Consider the following 19,089-nt stretch of genomic DNA (forward strand, 5'->3'; position numbering starts at 1 on the left):
GCTGAAGCCTGAGCAATGTAGCTTCGTGGGGGCCCCTGTGGCATTGGGTCCCAGGCAATTGCCCTGCTTGCTACCCCCTAACGCCTGCCCCTGCTTTTATAAGCAGAAAACCAGTTATTGTGGCACAGGTGGGCTGTGGAATTTTTATAGCATTTTGGGGGGGGTCTCAGAAAGAAAAAAGTTTGAGAACCTCTGCTGTATCATATCCCCGTTAGTCATCTCTTTTCCAAGCTGAAAAGTCCCAATTTTATTAGTCTCTCCTCATACAAAAGCTGTTCCATATTCTTAATAGTTTTTGTTGCCCTATTGTGAACCTTTTCCAATTCCAATATAACTTTTTTGAGATGGGGCAACCACATCTGCACGCTGTATTCAAGATGTGGGCATACCATGGATTTATACCGAGGCAATATGATATTTTCTGTCTTATTATCTATCTCTTTCTTAATGATGCCCAACATTCTGTTCGCTTTTTTGACTGCTGCTGCAGATTGAATGGATGTTTTCAGAGAACTATCCACAATGACTCCATGATCTCTTTCTTGAGTGGTAACAGCTAATTTAGACCCCATCATTTTATATGTATAGTTGGGATTATGTTTTCCAATGTGCATTACTTTGCATTTATCAACATTGAATTTCATCTGCCATTTTGTTGTCCAGTCACCCAGTTTTGTGAGACCCTTTTGTAGCTCTTCGCAGTCTGCTTGGGATTTAACTATCTTGAGTAGTTTTGTATCATCTGCAAATTTTGCCACCTCACTGTTTACCCCTTTTTCTAGATCATTTATGAATATGTTGAATAGGACTGGTCCCAGTACAGACCTCTGAGGGACACCACCTCTCTCCATTCTGAAAACTAACCATTTATTCCTACCCTTTGTTTTCTATCTTTTACCCAGTTACCAATCCACTAGAGGATCTTCCCTCTTATCCCATGACAGCTTACTTTGCTTAAGAGCCTTTGGTAGGGACCTTGTCAAAGGCTTTCTGAAAATCTAAGTACACTATATCCATTTGACCCCCCTTGTCCACATGCTTGTTGACCCCCTCAAAGAATTCTAGTAGATTGGTGAGGCATGATTTCCCTTTACAAAACCATGTTGACTCTTCCCCAACAAATTATGTTCATCTATGTGTCTGACAATTCTGTTCTTTACTATAGTTTCACCCAGTTTGCCCGGTACTGAAGTCAGGTTTACCAGCCTGTAATTTCCGGAGCCCTCTGGAGCCCTCTCATGTTCATCTTTTGCGGCTAGAATACAAAGGGGCTAGGTAGCTGAGAGAGATGTTCTTTATCCATTGCTGAAAAAGGTTAGCTAAGTCGTTATGGTTTGCAATGTGAATTAAATGAGTAATTAGTGCAGAAAGCTTGGGATTGTGTATGAACTTTCTAAAGCTATGCTAGTGCAAACCAGGCTCCTGTCTCCTTGTAACAGGAACAGTCTTCCACATTTTGGGGCTAGAGAAAAAGATGGTTGAAGAGAGACATAATTAGCCACTAGCCTTTATAACATCCTGTTGTAGACAATTATTGTACTGGGACAGAACAAGAAGTGGTAGCTTCAGGTGCAAAAAGGAAAATGTAATTTGAATGTTAGGGAAAACTTTCTAACATAAAGCACAGAAAGGCAGTGAATAAGCTGTAGGAAATTATGAAATTATGATCACCGCAGAGACTTAGGGTCAGAATAGGTATCCCTATCTACTGGGAATGGGTTAGGAAGAATTAAATCATATCTGCCCCATAAGAGCATAAACCAACTTCTTCATGCAGCCCCTTCTCATCATCTGTGATCCCCACAACCTCCTCACTTTTTTGTTCTGTGTCTTACCTAGTTTTGTGTTTGTTTTACTTTATTTAGATTGAAAAATCTTTGAGGCAGGGAATGTGTGGGAGTTGCCACTACTGCCCCAGCAGATAGAGAGAATGGAAACCCAGCAGAAATAGTGGAACTGGGGTATGCTGCTTTAGAGGTTTTAGATCCCCCCATTTCTTCTGGACCTTGCTGAAGTTTCTTCCTAGGGCTGTGCATCTATCCAGGATAATGATAAAAGCAAGAAGGGGTTGGATGGGAGAGATGAATATTGATCTGTTTAGTTATGTTTCTATATTTCTGCCAAGGAATTGGAATAGATCGGGGTGGCCAACCTGAGCCTGAGAAGGAGCCAGAATTTACCAATGCACATTTCCAAAGAGCCACAGTACTACGTCAGCAGCCCCCCATCAGGACCCTCCCACCCCCCGCTCCCAGTGCCTCCCACCCACCCGCAGCTCTGCCGATCAGCCGTGGCATGCAGGAGGCTCTTGGGGGGGGGGGGAGGAGCGAGGGCATGGCAGGCTCAGGGGAGGGGGCGGGAAGGGGTGGAGTGGGGGCAGGGCCTGTGGCAGAGCCAGGGGTTGAGCAGTGAGCATCCCCCGGCACACTGTAAACTTGGCGCCTGTAGCTCCAGCCCCGGAGTTGGTTCCTATACAAGGAGCCGCATATTAACTTCTGAAGAGCCGCATGTGGCTCCGGAGCCACAGGTTGGCAACCCCTGGAATAGATAAAGAGAAATACTAATTCATTCTAGTTCCATAGTTTGGTTTGGTATTAAAGAGGCCTCCTATTGGAAAATCTACCACAGTGAAAAGAGAGCAAATTTCAATATCTACCAAGAGTGCAAAGTTATCAAAAGGCCTTAAATAAACAATAGCTAATGGAACAATTAAGACTAACATGTCAATCCTTGCTTGGATCCCAGGTTCATTTGGGCCAATTTTACCTTACTCTTGTTTCGAATGAATCTGCCATTTACAGGATAAACCTTTATATTACTTGTCTCTAGGCACAGATTTTGTACTGTTGTGGAATTAGTTGTTGGTGTTTTTTTTTTTTTTTTTTTTAAGTATGGCATATTTGCTAAGCGTTTTCCTTAAGGTATTATATACAGATAATTATATTCCTGTGTTGGTTTAAGGAAGTGCTCTTCTTTGTATATTTTGATTTGTTCAGGATCATTTTATAGATTTTTAATCACTAATTTTATTACTTGAAGTATAGCTTGTATCAAATGTATAGTAGCCCCCAGCATTTGATTAAATATTTTGCGATCCTACATAAGAACAGTATTATTACCAGTTGCATGACAGTGATTGTGGAATTTGCTTTCTAGCAAATGCATCTATCCAGATTTTGTATTTACATGGAAGACTTAGAATACAGTCTGTTGTGGAATTAGCAAAGTAATAAGTACTGAATGTGCACTTTCAAGAGTTTTGACATGTTTCAGTGAAAGAAAATATTTTTACATTAAAAATGAACTCTTCAAAACTTATTTCTTTGTCAAGACACAATGTATGTGATGACACATCTGTGCCAAAAGCAAGCAAGCAAGCAAACAAACCAAAAAACAAATCAAAACAAAAGCAGGCGCTGCTCCTGCCCCATTGACTTCAATGCAGCAGGAACTTAGAACATCAACACTTTTGTATTGGTAGAACATACACTATATACCCCTATGTGCACATATAAATATAGGGTGATCCATAGTGGTTACATTAAAAAAATACTCTAACAAGAGATTCCCATACATTGGCCACAATGTACTTTGAAGCGTGGGGTGGAGAGGAGGGAGCTGTGGGGAGCTCTCTATGGAATTAAAAATGAAAACAAACACCTTAGTGCAATCTAGTGGATTATGGGCCAGCTCAAACTCCCATTTAAGTCAATGGGAACCTTTGGGCTGACTTTAATGCACCCTGTAAAAGCTTTCCTCCTCTGAAGCATTTCTATGAACCCCATGGATAAATCACATAAGCTGGGATGAGGTAGCAGTGTCCAGAGAGAGGTTGATTCCATCTAAAAAACAACCCAGCTTCAGTTGGGTGTTGCAATTTTAACACAGAGCTCATAACAGTCCCTGAGAGCTGCTTCCAGCACATCACTGATCCACGGGCAGATCTGCTTTTCTGCAGATTACTAGTGTAGAGAAATTATTCTAAAATCGCCCTCTGGCTTGGTAGGTGGATGAGACTGTTGTGGGAAGGTATGACGGGGTCTGTTAGGTCTTCTCTGCCTCCTGCTGGAGGGGCTCGCACCCTGATACCCCCTATTTAAGGATAACATGCTCAGACTTGGCTATTGATGCAATTTAGTTCTGCAGAGGCATAGACGGGCAAGAGATGACCCTGACCAATCGGGAGCCAGCGGGGCAGATAAAGCTCGCCTACGTCCTCTGAAAGGCAGTGCTGAGTGATTCTGGGATGGGGAGGAGCTTCTCAGTACTAGTCCAGAACTCCAGGGTCAAGTCACATCCTTTGCTTAAACACTGTGACTATGCTGTCACGCGCGCGTGTGTGTGTGTGTGTGTGTGTGTGTGTGTGAGAGAGAGAGAGAGATATTAAAGGTACAGACAAGCAACTCTTGAGTTTATTTTTAACTGCTGCTTAACTTGTGGCATGGGCCGTTGTTTGTTTACAAAACGCCTCTACCCCGATATAATGCTGTCCTCGGGAGCCAAAAAATCTTACCGTGTTATAGGTGAAATCGCGTTATATCGAACTTGCTTTGATCCACCGGAGTGCACAGCCCCACCCCACCCGGAGCCGCTGCTTTACCGCGTTATATCCGAATTCGTGTTATATCGGGTCGCGTTATATCGGGGTAGAGGTGTATTTACAACAGTTATGTGCTAGCCACTTTCATCAGAAAAAACAGCTCTTACTCTGAAAAAATAACAGGAGTACTTGTGGCACCTTAGAGACTAACAAATTTATTAGAGCATAAGCTTTCGTGGGCTACAACCCACTTCTTCGGATGCATAAAGAGTGAACCATATATTGAGGAGATATATATACACACACATACAGAGAGCATGAACAGGTGGGAGTTGTCTTACCAACTCTGAGAGGCCAATTAAGTAAGAGAAAAAAAACTTTTGAAGTGATAATCAAGATGGTTCAGTACAGACAGTTTGATAAGAAGCAAGTGTGAAAATACTTACAAGGGGAGATAGATTCAATGTTTGTAATGGCAAACATTTTCTCTTACTTAATTGGCCTCTCAGAGTTGGTAAGACAACTCCCACCTGTTCATGCTCTCTGTATGTGTGTGTATATATATCTCCTCAATATATGGTTCACTCTTTATGCATCCGAAGAAGTGGGTTGTAGCCCACGAAAGCTTATGCTCTAATAAATTTGTTAGTCTCTAAGGTGCCACAAGTACTCCTGTTATTTTTGCGGATACAGACTAACACGGCTGCTACTCTGAAACCAGCTCTTACTCTGAGGAGCTCATGCTCTAAGTCAGACACACCAGGAGACAGAATATAGGAAGGGGAACCACAATAAACTGTTCATACACAGTCAGCTCAATTGACTGTAAGCAGCACGGCAGAAGTGAGATTTTAAGAGGGAACTAGAATGGTCAGTGTTAATTGTTAAAACCAAATATCTAGCATCATAGCTTCCCTCTCGGGGGGTAGATTTAAGAATGCATTTTTGTTTTGCAGTGCATGAATGTAGTTGCTAAACACAGGGAAGAATTTTTACCCCAAATTTACCCAAAATAACTTTCTAGGTGAGACTATTATTTGAAGCACATTTATGTTTTTGTTGGAAGATCAGGGTCGCAAGACATCATTTAAAAAATTACTATGTGATTATCTGAGCCACTGTTTTCCAAAAGATGTCAAAGATCATCATATGTTGAACCTCTATCTGGCTCATTTAAAACTATTTAGAACTTAGTTTCCAAAAGAAAATATGCTTAATATTGTCCTTGCTTATGAGCAGACAAGCAGGGCTTGGATTGTTGGAAGGGGTTGTTAGAGAATTCAGGTGATAACCACAGACACAAGGTTGATCTGGGCAAAAATGATTATTTTAAGAAAAGCATTCTCAAATGTTTTATTCCAATAAATTCAATAAATTCATATCCGTTGACTGGAAGCTGGGCAAAACGTGAAAATGGTTACGTGAGTAATTGATGTGAAAGATATCACAAAATTTGTCAACTATATAATTCAATCAGCTCTACTGTATTCCTAGTTGTCAGTTTCCTGTGTCTGCAGTCTGGTTCCCCTTTTGTTGAGATAGTCTAACTCTACCCCTTTAAAAAAAATATAGCCTCACCCCAAATTTCCCCATGCCTAGTAAATGTATAAACCTCTTCTCTTTACCCCATCTTCTTATTCACTCATTGCAACTCTGAAGTCATCCTTGTCTAGATGGCTTTATGCCTGGAACTGCACTTTCATGGAGGCTCTGGTCCTAGGCCTTTTTCCTAAATATAGCTTCTAAGACTTCATTGCAACCTGTTGCTGTGTCATGGGTACCAATAGGCACCATAACCACAGGCTCATCCTAAATGTCATGAGCTTTGCCACTTTCACATCTGGCAGGCATGTCACTGAAGAGGTCGTGCAGTCACAACATACACAGCCATCTGTATGTCTAATAATCAAATTTTCTTCCACCCTTAGTCTACATCTCATGACTGTAAATCTATCTCCTGCAGCAATCTCCTAGGTTTATATATAATCTGCTTCCTCTGTGGTAGGACTCTCTCATCTACGGGAGTTTGTCCCACATTTGCACTTTGACCACTTCCATCAGGTCTCCCCTTCCTCTGGGTAAGTAGAGGAGCACATAAGTCTCTTATTTCCCTCTTGTTAGTTTGTTTTCCTTCTGGGAGAAGTAAATTACAATTCTTCCTTCCCAGCACGCACACTCAGATAGATTTAATATTTTAATTGTGATTGAAAATAGGAACAATTCCAAAATAAAGCTTTATTGTGTTACACCTAAGTTGTGCCACAGCAGTGGCGACATGACACAGCCTACAGCTGGTGTTACCCGGGGTTCCCTAAACCCAAAGCTCTCAGTAATTTTACTCTCTGTGAGGCGGAGTAAGGAAATATATCAATGGAGACGCAGCTTGTCCGTCTGCTAGGTGGTTGGCATAAATCACAGAAAGTCAAGTGCTTTTACTTAAAGCCTTTTCTTTATTCATCTCCAGCACTCCCACAGGAATACCTTCACTCAAAGCTTCTCCTTTATTTCATCTCAAGTACACACAAACACAATAGGCTATAGAGCATCGCCAAACAATAGTTACCCATGGTCTGGAGGGGTCTCGAGTGGCCAAATGACAAGGTTCAAGTGGCCAGCTACCTGCCTGAAACTGGGGATTCCAAGAGATGTCCGGAAGGTCAAATCCAAATTCCTCAGACCTGTCTACCCCTTTTAAGTTAGTAACTGCTACAGTTTTATCAACAACATGTCAATCAAAGAAAAAACATTAAGCAAGGACTTTTTAAGCTGTTAGTCCTGCAGCTGTATTTCCACACAACAACAGTCCAAAGATATAGCTAGACTTCCTGTTTTTTCACAGACGCTTACCCTAGCGTATCAGGGAGGACACAGAATCAGGCTCACTCCTTGTGATTGCTGCCCCTTCCCTCACGGCTTTGCCTTAGTTATGCTAAGTTTCTGCAAAGGCTACTAAATAGCTACTCTTATCAATAAGCAAAATAATCAATATTCTAGTACTGGCAGTGGCCTAGGCGTTCTGCTATGCTGCCAATGTCTCCCCTAACACTGGTATCATAGAAAAGCCAAAAATCAAGTGGATGATATCCTACTGTGGCCTTACTTTTGTACTTAATACAGCATGCTGAAACCCCTTTTAACAATTTGGATAAACAATTTCCATTCTGTTCAAAAAGAATCCAGAGAAACCCTCACACATTTTGATCATCTTGGAAGTCCAATATCAGAAGGTGATAAATGAATACTCAGAAATATTTCCGAGTTGATTCATTCAGGGTCCAAGCTGAAGCCCAATGAACTCAATGGATAGACTTGCTGACTTTGATAAGCTTTGGATGAGGCTGGTGCGTCTCAGCTTTTGAAATTTCAGCATGCCAGTCTGACTATTGTGGTCACAATTTCCCTTTAGCTAACACATGGGAACAGAATCTTAATAATTTAGTTTGTATTAGTTCTTGATGAAAAGAACAAAAAATATTGTAGGACAAAAAAACATGAAAGCCAGCTACCAAATATATTTTAAAATAATGTTCATAACCCCAAGAAAAAACAACAGGACCATTCTTGTGCCCAATCATATCCTCACTGAATTCAAAGGGAGGTTTATCATTGACTTCTGTGGGATGCAGTAGACCTTGATTTGTCTATTTTACTACATATAGTTATATGAAAATTTTAAAAGGCAGATTTGATTTATTAGGCTAGTTTCCTGATTTATACATTGCCAAGAACCCCATTCCTTCCACCTCTCAAAATATGTTGGGATCCTATTTTCCCTTGCTAAACCACTGTATTATGATTTAGAGTCCCTTTGACTTTGTTTAAGGAGAGGTATAGAAAGGAGAAAGTGATTGATTCCAGGTCTGTATTTTTTCATTTCCTTCTCTACTCACTATACTTAAGCAAGGAGATTAGCATTTCATATTATGATCTTTCCACATTGGTATTACAAACTTTTCTGCGTCACAGCTGCACTGACACACCACAAATACATTTGAGAAGTGTATTTTTAACCAGGATAACATCTGGCCTCTGTTTGTAGTCACAACCTGCCTCTATCTTTTTGCACCTGCAAACTGACTTTTGGACAGAAAATATGAGTAGTGCAAACCAGATAGCTAGAGATGCTATTATTCAGATTGGCTTGCAAAATTCCAAATTGAATGCAAAATATGCAAATGGAATGAAATGCACATGCAAATTGTGTCCTCAAAAAAGAGAATTCTTTTGAAAACTTCCTCTGTACATCTCTGAAAATTATTTAAGGTTAATTTAAGACTAGAATTTGTGCGTATGTTCCAGATCCAATGTAGGATCATCCAGATAACTTTTCTAGAGACGTTGATAACCTATTATGTCATTAACAAATCCTTAAATTCCTGTATGGAATCTCACCAAAAGATTGCCCAAGGGGATTAAACTGGTGTATATAGAACCCTAGATATGTATGATCCAGCACAAATAACTAAAGAGGAACTCTTTTTTGCACTTATACTTAGATACAATTATCATTTGCAAAACTGCAGGGTTTAAGCCAATTGCTTTTGCTTTTATATTCCACTATGTGACTGACCTAGTTGGTAGAGATTTTCATTTTTAAGAGTTGTACAAAAGTCAGTAAAATGATTAAAGTGTTCTCTCTAGACTTCAGGAGATGACTCAGGGTTTATTGCGGCTGTGATGGACAGGAATGATTTGTGCCAACTGTGATAAGCTTGATGTGAAACTGGCAGGCCACACTTTCATTGGTGGGAATAAACTGTAAGAAATGTCTTTGACAATACTAGTGTGGTCCTGAATGGGGAAAGAGAAATTGAGGGTTTTTGTAACAAAAGAGGAGTAATCTCCATGAAAACCATCAGAGAAATATAATATCCTGTTCCAAAGGGGGAAAATAAAATCAAAACATCACTTTGCAACTGAATCCACTTTTTAAATTGAGATTCCCTTACTGTGTGTTGCATGGCTAATTTAATCATGTATTGAGCATAAGCTCAGACTGAGCAAATCTTTACATTCCTATCATTGGCAGAGGTTTGGCAGTGCATAACAAACCATTTAATTGCTCTCAATAACACAACATCAATACTGTTTTATGAAGGAGACATTCCACAATGCACTGTAAACATAAATGTGTATACTCATAGATCTTGCTAGTTCATGGTCTATCTAGAAAATGAAACTGGTGTTCACATTGTTTAATGCATTTAGCACATTCATCAGAAGTTAATACTGGCGTACTCCTCCTGAATATCAATTGCATCTTTGAGTCTGGGTTACATTGTTTTAAAATCTGATTTGGTTAGTTGCATAACCAGTCATGACATTGACTAATAAAATAGATATCCAACTATATGTTCCATCGATTTTTCCCTTAGTGAGTTAATTGAAAATGGTATATAGTTATTGAGTGGGGCACTCAGCCAATATGTTTTAAAAGAACTCATAAAACTGTTGACTACATTTAATACATCAATATGAAATTTAGAAAAACTCTGTTAAACTGTAAACAGTTAAAATCAATAACTGGAACTGATAAATATTCCAACATACATCAGTATCCTCCTACACCCCCAAAAATATCTAATCCAATTGATCAGCAAACTTTGTCAGTGATTATTTTATGTTTTCTTCCAGGTTATTGATAAAAAATGTTAAATAGTGAAGGGTTCAGATTGATACCTCTGGGACCCCACTGGAAACATACCCGCTCGATGATGATCCCCCATTTAGTTACATTTTGAGACCTATCATTTAGTCAGTTTTTCATCCATTTAATGTGTGCTGTGTTAATTTTTTAATAAAAAAATCTGCCAGTGTGGATCTGATTGCAGGATCATGAAGTAACATGAAGTAAGTATGATTGAGTGAGAGAGTCTTATTCTGTGATTAAACCTTTACAGTAAAATCCCTGCCACCGTTTTTTTGTACATTCCAATGTATTTCTAAAAAAAAAAAAAAAATAGCTGACAAAAATAATTTTTTAAAAATCCCTCTTCTAGGGCTCAAACCAACTCTCTTTGAGGTCAATGGAGATCTTTGGATTTGTTGGGAGTTGGTTTGGATCTCTGTGCTGTAAGCAGGACTTGGTTGGTGGGAACAAAAAAGCCCATGTATGTTAGCTGCATTTAAACACAGCGCTAAAATCTTCAAATAAAAATCTAATAAAAATCTGAATTTCTAAAACATGAGAGTCTAATTCTTACTCATCTGTACTTGCCTGCTAGGTTACCTCTTGCCAGGCTTTATGTCTCATCTATCCTGTTATAATTAGTAAAGTGGGAAAACACATTCATCTTCTCTTCAAAGCAGAAAACTATCGCTTTAATTTCAAGTATGACATAATTGGCAAACAGCTATAGCAGGAGCAAAATGCGGGGGGGGGGGGAAGTATTTGAAGAGGAATATGGAACTTTGCTACATGAAACCACTACTGGTTGGAAACCATTGCTAATGGCTATTTTGACAGAATAATAATTTCCACTAGGGAAAATCAACATAAAGAATAGTGAAGGGCAAGTATAGGAGCACAAATAACATGGGATGTGGTTAGGAGGTCTGCTGTTTTACACCAAAACTGGGGAAGGGAAAGACTGCGCTGATTATGAAAAACCCGCTTTCACCCTCTCTGAAGAGCAAGTATCTGAGGCTTTTGACTATGCTAATGGTGTCAATCATAGTAAGTGGATTATTTTTGATGAAATCTTTTTGAAAAACAAGATTGTAACTCACACTTTCACTTCAATGCAAAGGTCGCATTGGAGAAAAAGGAGCGTGAGCAATCCAACGATCAGGCCCCTAACAGAGTCTGAATACTGTTGAAAATTCACTACTATAAATCACAATGTATGGCCATCAATTCTGATGTTCCTAACTGAATATACTACTGAGGAGTACTGTATCTCACTAAAATGATCCATTGTTACTTCAAAGAAAAAATGTTAAATTTGATCTAACGTAATAATAAGGACATCAAGGATCCATTTCTACACACTACTGTATGTAGTATAAATATAACCTTAAATATTATTAAAATGCAACTGGTGCATGTTTCTGAGCTAAGAGTGATTCATTATACTTCCATAGTGCCTTTTATTGAGGATCTCAAAGAACTTTACAAACACCAGCTGATGATCTGACCCACAAATTATTTAACCCTTATAACATCTCTGTAAGATAAATTAACAGTATTGCTGTGAGCCCAATTCTGCAAGTCAAGGGGACAGGCAGATACTCATCAGCTCTGACAACCAGGCTACTTATTTAGGTGCCTACCCTAGGCATCCAAGTTTGAAAATTTCACTGTGAGTGTTTTGCCCGAGTTTGCAAGTCAGTGTCAGAGATGGAACCAAAACGTAGGAGCTCTGCCCTTCTCCTCATGTAATCACAAGGCCTCCCAGGTGACACTCCAGAGTACCAAGCTCTAAAATAGTCATGAATTATGTTTGTGCACATTTGTTAAGGGTCATACCAAGCATTAAAAGAATTGCAACACTGCCTGGAGAGCTGGATTTCTGTCTTCTTAGTTGGACAGATCACATGCCCAATTTGCATTTTGCAGAACATTGAGCAAGTCTGTCCAACAGTCCGCATTGCCTTAAATGTACTACATTTAAACTCTACGGGCCAGATCCTCAGCTTGTGTAAATAACTGTAGCTCAATTGAACTTAATGGAGTTATGACCATTTCCACCAGCTGTAGATCTGGCCAGGTGTTCTCAAAATGCTATTTTTCTTCCCTACACCATCTTCTTAAAAAATCTACATCATGGTCAGATTATGCCTTGGGCTATGCCAGCTTCTAGTGATATAGCCTGGGGTGAAGGGACTTCAATGGCAGAAAATCCCCTAGAGAGATTGCCACCGCTGCATAATGTTCTCACAGCTCCAGAAGTTGGTGGCAGTGGCTAGGAAAGAGCTGACTAGGGTGCTCTGAGATGTGCTGATGAAGGCAACTTCCACTAGAAGGGCTACTCTGGGGCAACCCCTTAGGAAAGGTGAAGGGCAAATGTTATGCATCCTCTTCCCTATGGGAAGCAGTTGCCTCAGATCTGTGTTTGTAGAGTGCTTTTTCATTATATCCGGAATGACACATTCTTGGGATAAGGGACTAGATGGGCCACTACCAGTAACCTCCCTCCAGCCTGACAGTTCACCTTTCAGTATGACCCATTGTAGTCTCCCTTTAACCAGTTCCTTATCCTCCTTTCAATTCTGATATTAATCAGTCCTCTGCCGGTCAATAAAACAATGATGTCCCTAGCTGGTAATTTGAGTTTGGATTTACTCCAGAGGCGTAAATCTATGTTGTGTGGCTCTCCTTGCTTCACGATGTGTCACTGTCACCAATTGGCTGATGAGTGATTACAATGGACAAAGAAAGATAACTAAACTGATGATAAGATTCCATCAAGTCAGGTCAATACAGCATTTCTAGCTTGCCTGACTTATATACATCTGTGCACATTTTCTTCTTATTCTATATGTCCCCTGATCGTGTAATAATCAGCATTAAATGAATTTTAACTTCCAGTGACATCTGGCATGCTTTTTGGTTTTGTTTTTGTTTTGGGGATTTTTGTATTGTTCCCCCCCCCCCCCAATAGCTTTCTGATTCAGTTTTCAACTTTTACACCATCCCATATCTGTATAGGACACTGTATAGGCTTCATATGGCTAGGGACACATTTTCTTATTTGTCATTATAGAGTATATTGGGTACCATTTTTTCCATTGAAGAATTTTGCCCTTAAGCACACTGGCTCACTTCTCTTCTCAAACAAGAAATTTGTTAGGGGTCCTACATGCTATTTCTCTCCCATTTCTTCAATCTCTTCTACTTCCACTATCCATTTCCGCCACACTTTCCCTTCATCCACCCTTCTCTTTTCTTTTATTTTACCACTATCCTGCCTGCACTGCCAATATCCAGAGACCTCGTCTCACTGGTCTCCAGATTTATTCTGCCCTCTTCTTGGTCCACCAGTCACCAGATTTCTCCTTGACTTCTGGGTTCTTCCTGCCAAGCCAGGTGCTGCTGCCTTCAGCCATCTCTGCATTCTGTTCCCTCTAGTTCCTGGTGCTTCTGTCTGCAATACTGCCCGCTGTCTCTATTGTAGTGGCAGAAAATACAGGGGGGGGGGGGGGGGAATCTGCAGATGTGCGACACCACTTTTCAATGGGGAGATATGAGGATGGGATATGCATATGGTCTACCAACAACACAAAGCCAATGTGCTATTGGGAATCCTGATACCAACCCCAAAGACCACCATACAGAGTGCCTGCCTGCCTCCCTTCTCCTTCCCCAAGCTGTTCTTCTGCAAATTGCAGCATCTTTTCTCTGGCCTGTTTATTTCAGAGCTCCCTGCTACACTATGAAATGGAGAGACCACGGTGAAGAGTTGCAACTCCATGTAAAAAAATTGGAAGGGGGAAGGAAGAGGAATAAAAAGGCAGGAACCTGAAGTCACGTTTAATGGGACATCAACAAGTTAGTTAAACCATGGGTCAGAAGTATATCCCCCTCGTCCCAACCTCTGGATGAATATATACAATCAGGGCTATTCATATGTACTAGTCAACATACCATTTGCATGATGAGATAGACCTGGTGGGATAGATATAGAATCACAGAAATTAAGGGCTGGAAGGGACTGTAATAGGGTGCCTATCCCAAACAGGTGTAAAGGGGGTTAATCCTGGGTGTGAGCAGTGGAGGTGAGTCCTCCAAGCAGCCTAGAGTGGCTGTGTTGGGCACAGCCAATCAGGGAAGGGCTGCAGGAAGCAACCAATCAGGGCCCTGTGAGCTCACATAAAAGAAGCTGCTGGGGCAGAAGTGGTCAGTTGCTCCTGGAGCTCCAGGAGTCAGGACTGTGTCTAGCAGGCGGATAGCACTGTGGCACTATGGACAGAGCAGTTACTGGTAGGGACTGGGGAGGTGAGAAGGAGCTCCTGGCTGGCTACTAGTACTGACATGCTGAGGCCTTGAGGTAAGGGTCAAGAAGATGCTGGGGCCACAGAGAAGTGGCCCAGGGAAATGTACTGAGCAGTTGGAGGGGATGTAGCACATGGCAGCTTTCTACAGGGTCTCTGGGCAAGCCTTGGTCCCCCCCACTTGCCACTGGGGAGGTGGCATGACTGAGATACTAACCCCCAGAAGGGGGGAACACGGTGACACAGGCGGAGGGCTGAGTCATGAAGAGGGTGCCACGGTTCCTGAGGCTGTGAGAGTGGCTGCAGGCAGATGCACTAATGGTGTGCAAGCCATGGACAGGAGGCATCAGCCTCAAGCTAATCCCCAGAGTGACCAGGAGGAGGTGCCAGTCCAGTGGTGAGTGATGTGCCCTGTGACAGGGACCTCCAGAGGTCATCTAGTCCCTCCCCTCCATGCTGAGGCAGGATTAAGTATACCTAGATCATCCCATATCTATACTGTTTCTTTGAATCTGCAGCAGGAAGCCAGGCAGGAGGAATATAGAAAGGTTCTAGGAAGAATCTTTAAAGATAAGTAGAGGAAGAGTCAGGGTAGCTTTCAGGATAACACTGTTGTTTGTATTCCAATAAAGTTCCTTGTTTAGTCTTAGGAGAAAGTGACTCATATGATGAGTCTTTACCACTGTCCTGTGATAGACCCCAATTCAGAAGACTGAATCATGCTCCCTTTTAATTTTCCTTTGTAAAAATTGTGCCTGCCCAGTAAATGCTTTCTGAATGTGTTTTCTTCATGCAAAACAATAACAGGGTGCAGCCTGGTTAGAAGACTGCGTGTTAAAAATGGTATAATCACATTGGTCAAATTTATTCGTGGTACAACTCCATTGACTTTGATAAGCTTGCACTAGGGATGAGTCTGACCTGTCATCATTAACAGGAAATATTTGCCATGAAAAGGGAACTACGATACCTTAGAGATGATACAAGCCATGGTTGTTATGTGTCTTGTAGAACATAGCCATTACAACTAATGCAATGCATTAATGTGATATATGGCAGATTTCTGTAAGTTCACGCTTATGTTACTATACTGGATATATTTACATGGAGTATTTCCATTCAAAGAGTAATAGCTGTGGTTAGCATACCCACCACACACAGCGCAGTCCCTGAATTGATTAGTAGGGGTACTTTTGAAGCAATTAACAGAACCGAGGGCTGTAACTGCTGAACCAGCAGTACAGGTGGACGTGATTTGCTGCTGACCAAGTTTCATTTGAACTCTTTGGCACACCTCTAAATCAGCTGAACAGATGGATTTTTAATTAGTTCTGTCACTTCGTTTTCTGCTTTCTTAATATATGTCAGATTGTATGTCAGGGAACATTAGCATCAACGTCAAACTAGATGAAAATATCCATAGCAAGAATAAACTAATAAAAACAATAACAAAACATAATTAGGGTACAAATTGGGAGGTCGGCAAGTTTATAAACGTAGTAAAACTGCATTTATGAGACTTCAGAGATTCGCTTAAAATGAAAAATAAAATAGAACTAATTGGTTTGCAGTACATTTATGGAAACATAGAGCCAGATCCTCAAGCTCATACTTACTGAGATACTCCTTACTCACAAAAATTGTGTCACAGAAATCAGTGGAGTTATACCAGGGACTCCAAAACTTCTCGAAGCACAGCAAATACTTGACTCAGGTGAAAAGCAAATTTTTGTGCCAGACATCACAACGAGCTAAATCTCACAGCAAAATAAAATAAAAGATCTTCACTTCGGACATCATCCATTTATAATTGCACAGGACGAAATAGATCCCGTTAGTATCACTGCCCAAATCAATGCCACTTTTTTCATAGGAAAGGCTGCGGAACCAGCCCCACAAATAGTAACGCAGCATAAATAGCAGCACTCAATGCAAGGTTAACCTGATAGCAATGAAATACTGTATTCTTGCTTTATTACAACAATATTTCAGAAGTCTAGTGATGGTGCTTATATGAACGTAGTTAACTAGATGCAATGCAATCTACATTTGAAAATATCTCATGCAACTGTTTGCAATAAGAATGTAGTAATGTTTATAAAGTTTTGTCTTTAAAAGCAGCAAATCAGGTTTTCTATGTATTTGTAATTTTCCATGATAAACCCTGGATAAAATACCTATTTTCTCTAGCTCTCATTCTACTGGGAATACTGTAGTATTATAGCAGGCATTATATCAGAAGTAATGTCAACATCTAAGAAAAGGAAAACAGCTTTAATCATAGATTTCCAAGAAATTATCCTTTTTCGTTCTGCTGAAAATGTCTAATATGTAAATAGGCTTAATCAGAGCAATATCATTTCCAGCAGTGGGAGTGCTAGCGGAATTAAGAATAGATGGATTGTCAGAGAGATGTAATGATGCTCAGTGGGATAGACATCTCCCAAGGCTTTATCAGCAATATTACAAACATGCAAATGGTGGAGACTGGTTGATTTAATAAAATGTTGCCTTAGCACTAATCTGAATGGAAAAACTCATATTTATAAAGAAATGTTCTCTTTACATGTTTTACTGGAAAATATAATTTACTATCTACAGGTTCAAGTTTAAAATGAAAAGTTAAAAAATCATAAAGGAACTATTTCTGAGCTTCAGTCACTTAACAATAATGGGAGGAATCCAGAGGGTCAGACTCCATTTTTAATTGGTTCTGCTGAGCTTAACTTTGACCCAGATCGTCTGAGTTACTGAGAACCCATGGGCGGTGGGTGAACATGCCCTTGGGAGAGGCTAGCCCCCAGTCCCTCCCCCTCTGCCTGAGGCCCTGCCCCTTCTGCTCCCCCACCAGAGCCCGGAGCACACCGCACCCCCCCACCCCATGCGCCCCAGCTCTGGGCAGACGGTGCTGCCGAAGCGCCCCCAGCCCCAGCGTGGTCTCAGCGCTCGGAGGACGGGTGGTGGCATAGACTTGCGCACCACAGCCCCCAGCCTCTCTGCCACAGAATGGAGCAGCAGGCAGAGGGGGGCCTGGTGGGTGGGGCCACGCTAGGCTGTTTGGAGAGGGATTGCCTCCCCCTGCCTACCATACCTGCCGCCCATGTGAGAACCTCCTGAGAAGTGTAGGGCTGGCCAGAAAATAATCATTCCATTTTGCAGATAATTTTGAGGTTTCAAAATTCATTTTTGTTCTGATGTGGAATGAATGAGAATTTTTGTGGTGGGGAAAAACCGAGACAGTGAGACCTACCCACCGGTAGAATAGCCAGTGGCTCAGTGGCTAGGGTATGCATCTTGGAGGTGGGAGACCAGGTTCAACTCCCAATGCTAAATCAGGCAGAGCAGACATTTGGTCTACCACCTCTCAGTGGCCTGGGCTATTGGCTATACTGTGGCAGGTCTTGCTCTAAATTCCATTCTGATCCTGTGAAATGTTCCTGATGAAATTTTCTAAACTGATACATCTCCATGAAACATTTTTGTTGGAAAACTGATTTGTTGAAAATTGTTTGGCCAGCTCTAGTGCTGAGCACCCTTAATTACTATGAATGTTAGAGTAGAACCCAAAATGTGCCCAGACATTTGAAAATACAGAGGAAAATACAGACCGTGCCCTGCAGATTGTACAATCGAAGGCTCTGATCCAGCAAAGCTTTACACATGCTTAACTGTACACGTGAGCAGTTCTATTGAAGTCAGTGGGATAGCTCACATGCATAAAATCATGCAAATGCAAGTCTTTGCAGGACTGGAACTACTTCACAGCTGTGGTTGTTGTCACCTCCCACACAGGGTTTTTGGTTGATAGATCCATACATTTGGTGTCATTGCATATACCTCTAAGCCTCTCTAGCCTTGTCTCTTAGCTCCTCCTCCAAGGAGGACACCATTGCAATGCACTGTTTGGCAGTCTGTATGAATCCTTCTGTATGGTCTCACTATAACATGGCCCCTTCCCAAGCAAATAAATGTTGCTATTTCTCTGCATTTTGGGATTGGTATGCCTGGGGGGAATGGCAATCGGAGATGGTATTTAGCCCTAAGTGTGAAGTATTTACAAAAGCGAAGACAACTGTGAGGTATAAAAAGAGGCGAAGGTCATGGCCTGGGAGATAGGGCACTTGAGGGGAGCTGAGTCCTATTCCTAGCTCTGCTACTGGCCTGCTGGGTAACTTTGGCCAAGTCACTTTGTAACACTGACTGACCCTGGTCAGTGGCGGCTGGGATCTCTTGAGCTTAATGCATGAGCCTTTACTGCATGAGCTAAAAGACACCTCTTTCTTAGCCAAGGCTGTAGCAGACTCGTCAATCTCTGCCTGGCCTAGCCACCACTAGAGGGGGACAGAGTGCCACACCAAGCAGGCATGGGTTACAACTTCACTTAGGGTATGTCTACACTACGAGAGTAGTTCGATTTTAGTTAAATCGAATATGTGGAATCGATATTACAAAGTCGAACGTGTGTGTCCACACTAAGGACAGTAATTCGACTTTGTGAGACTTTGTGAGTCCACACTAACGGGGCAAGCGTCGACATTGGAAGCGGTGCACTGTGGGCAGCTATCCCACAGTTCCTGCAGTCCCCGCTGCCCATTGGAATTCTGGGTCGAGCTCCA

This window comes from Emys orbicularis, chromosome 2 (genome assembly GCF_028017835.1).
Source record: "Emys orbicularis isolate rEmyOrb1 chromosome 2, rEmyOrb1.hap1, whole genome shotgun sequence".
Classification (NCBI taxonomy): Eukaryota; Metazoa; Chordata; order Testudines; family Emydidae; genus Emys; species Emys orbicularis.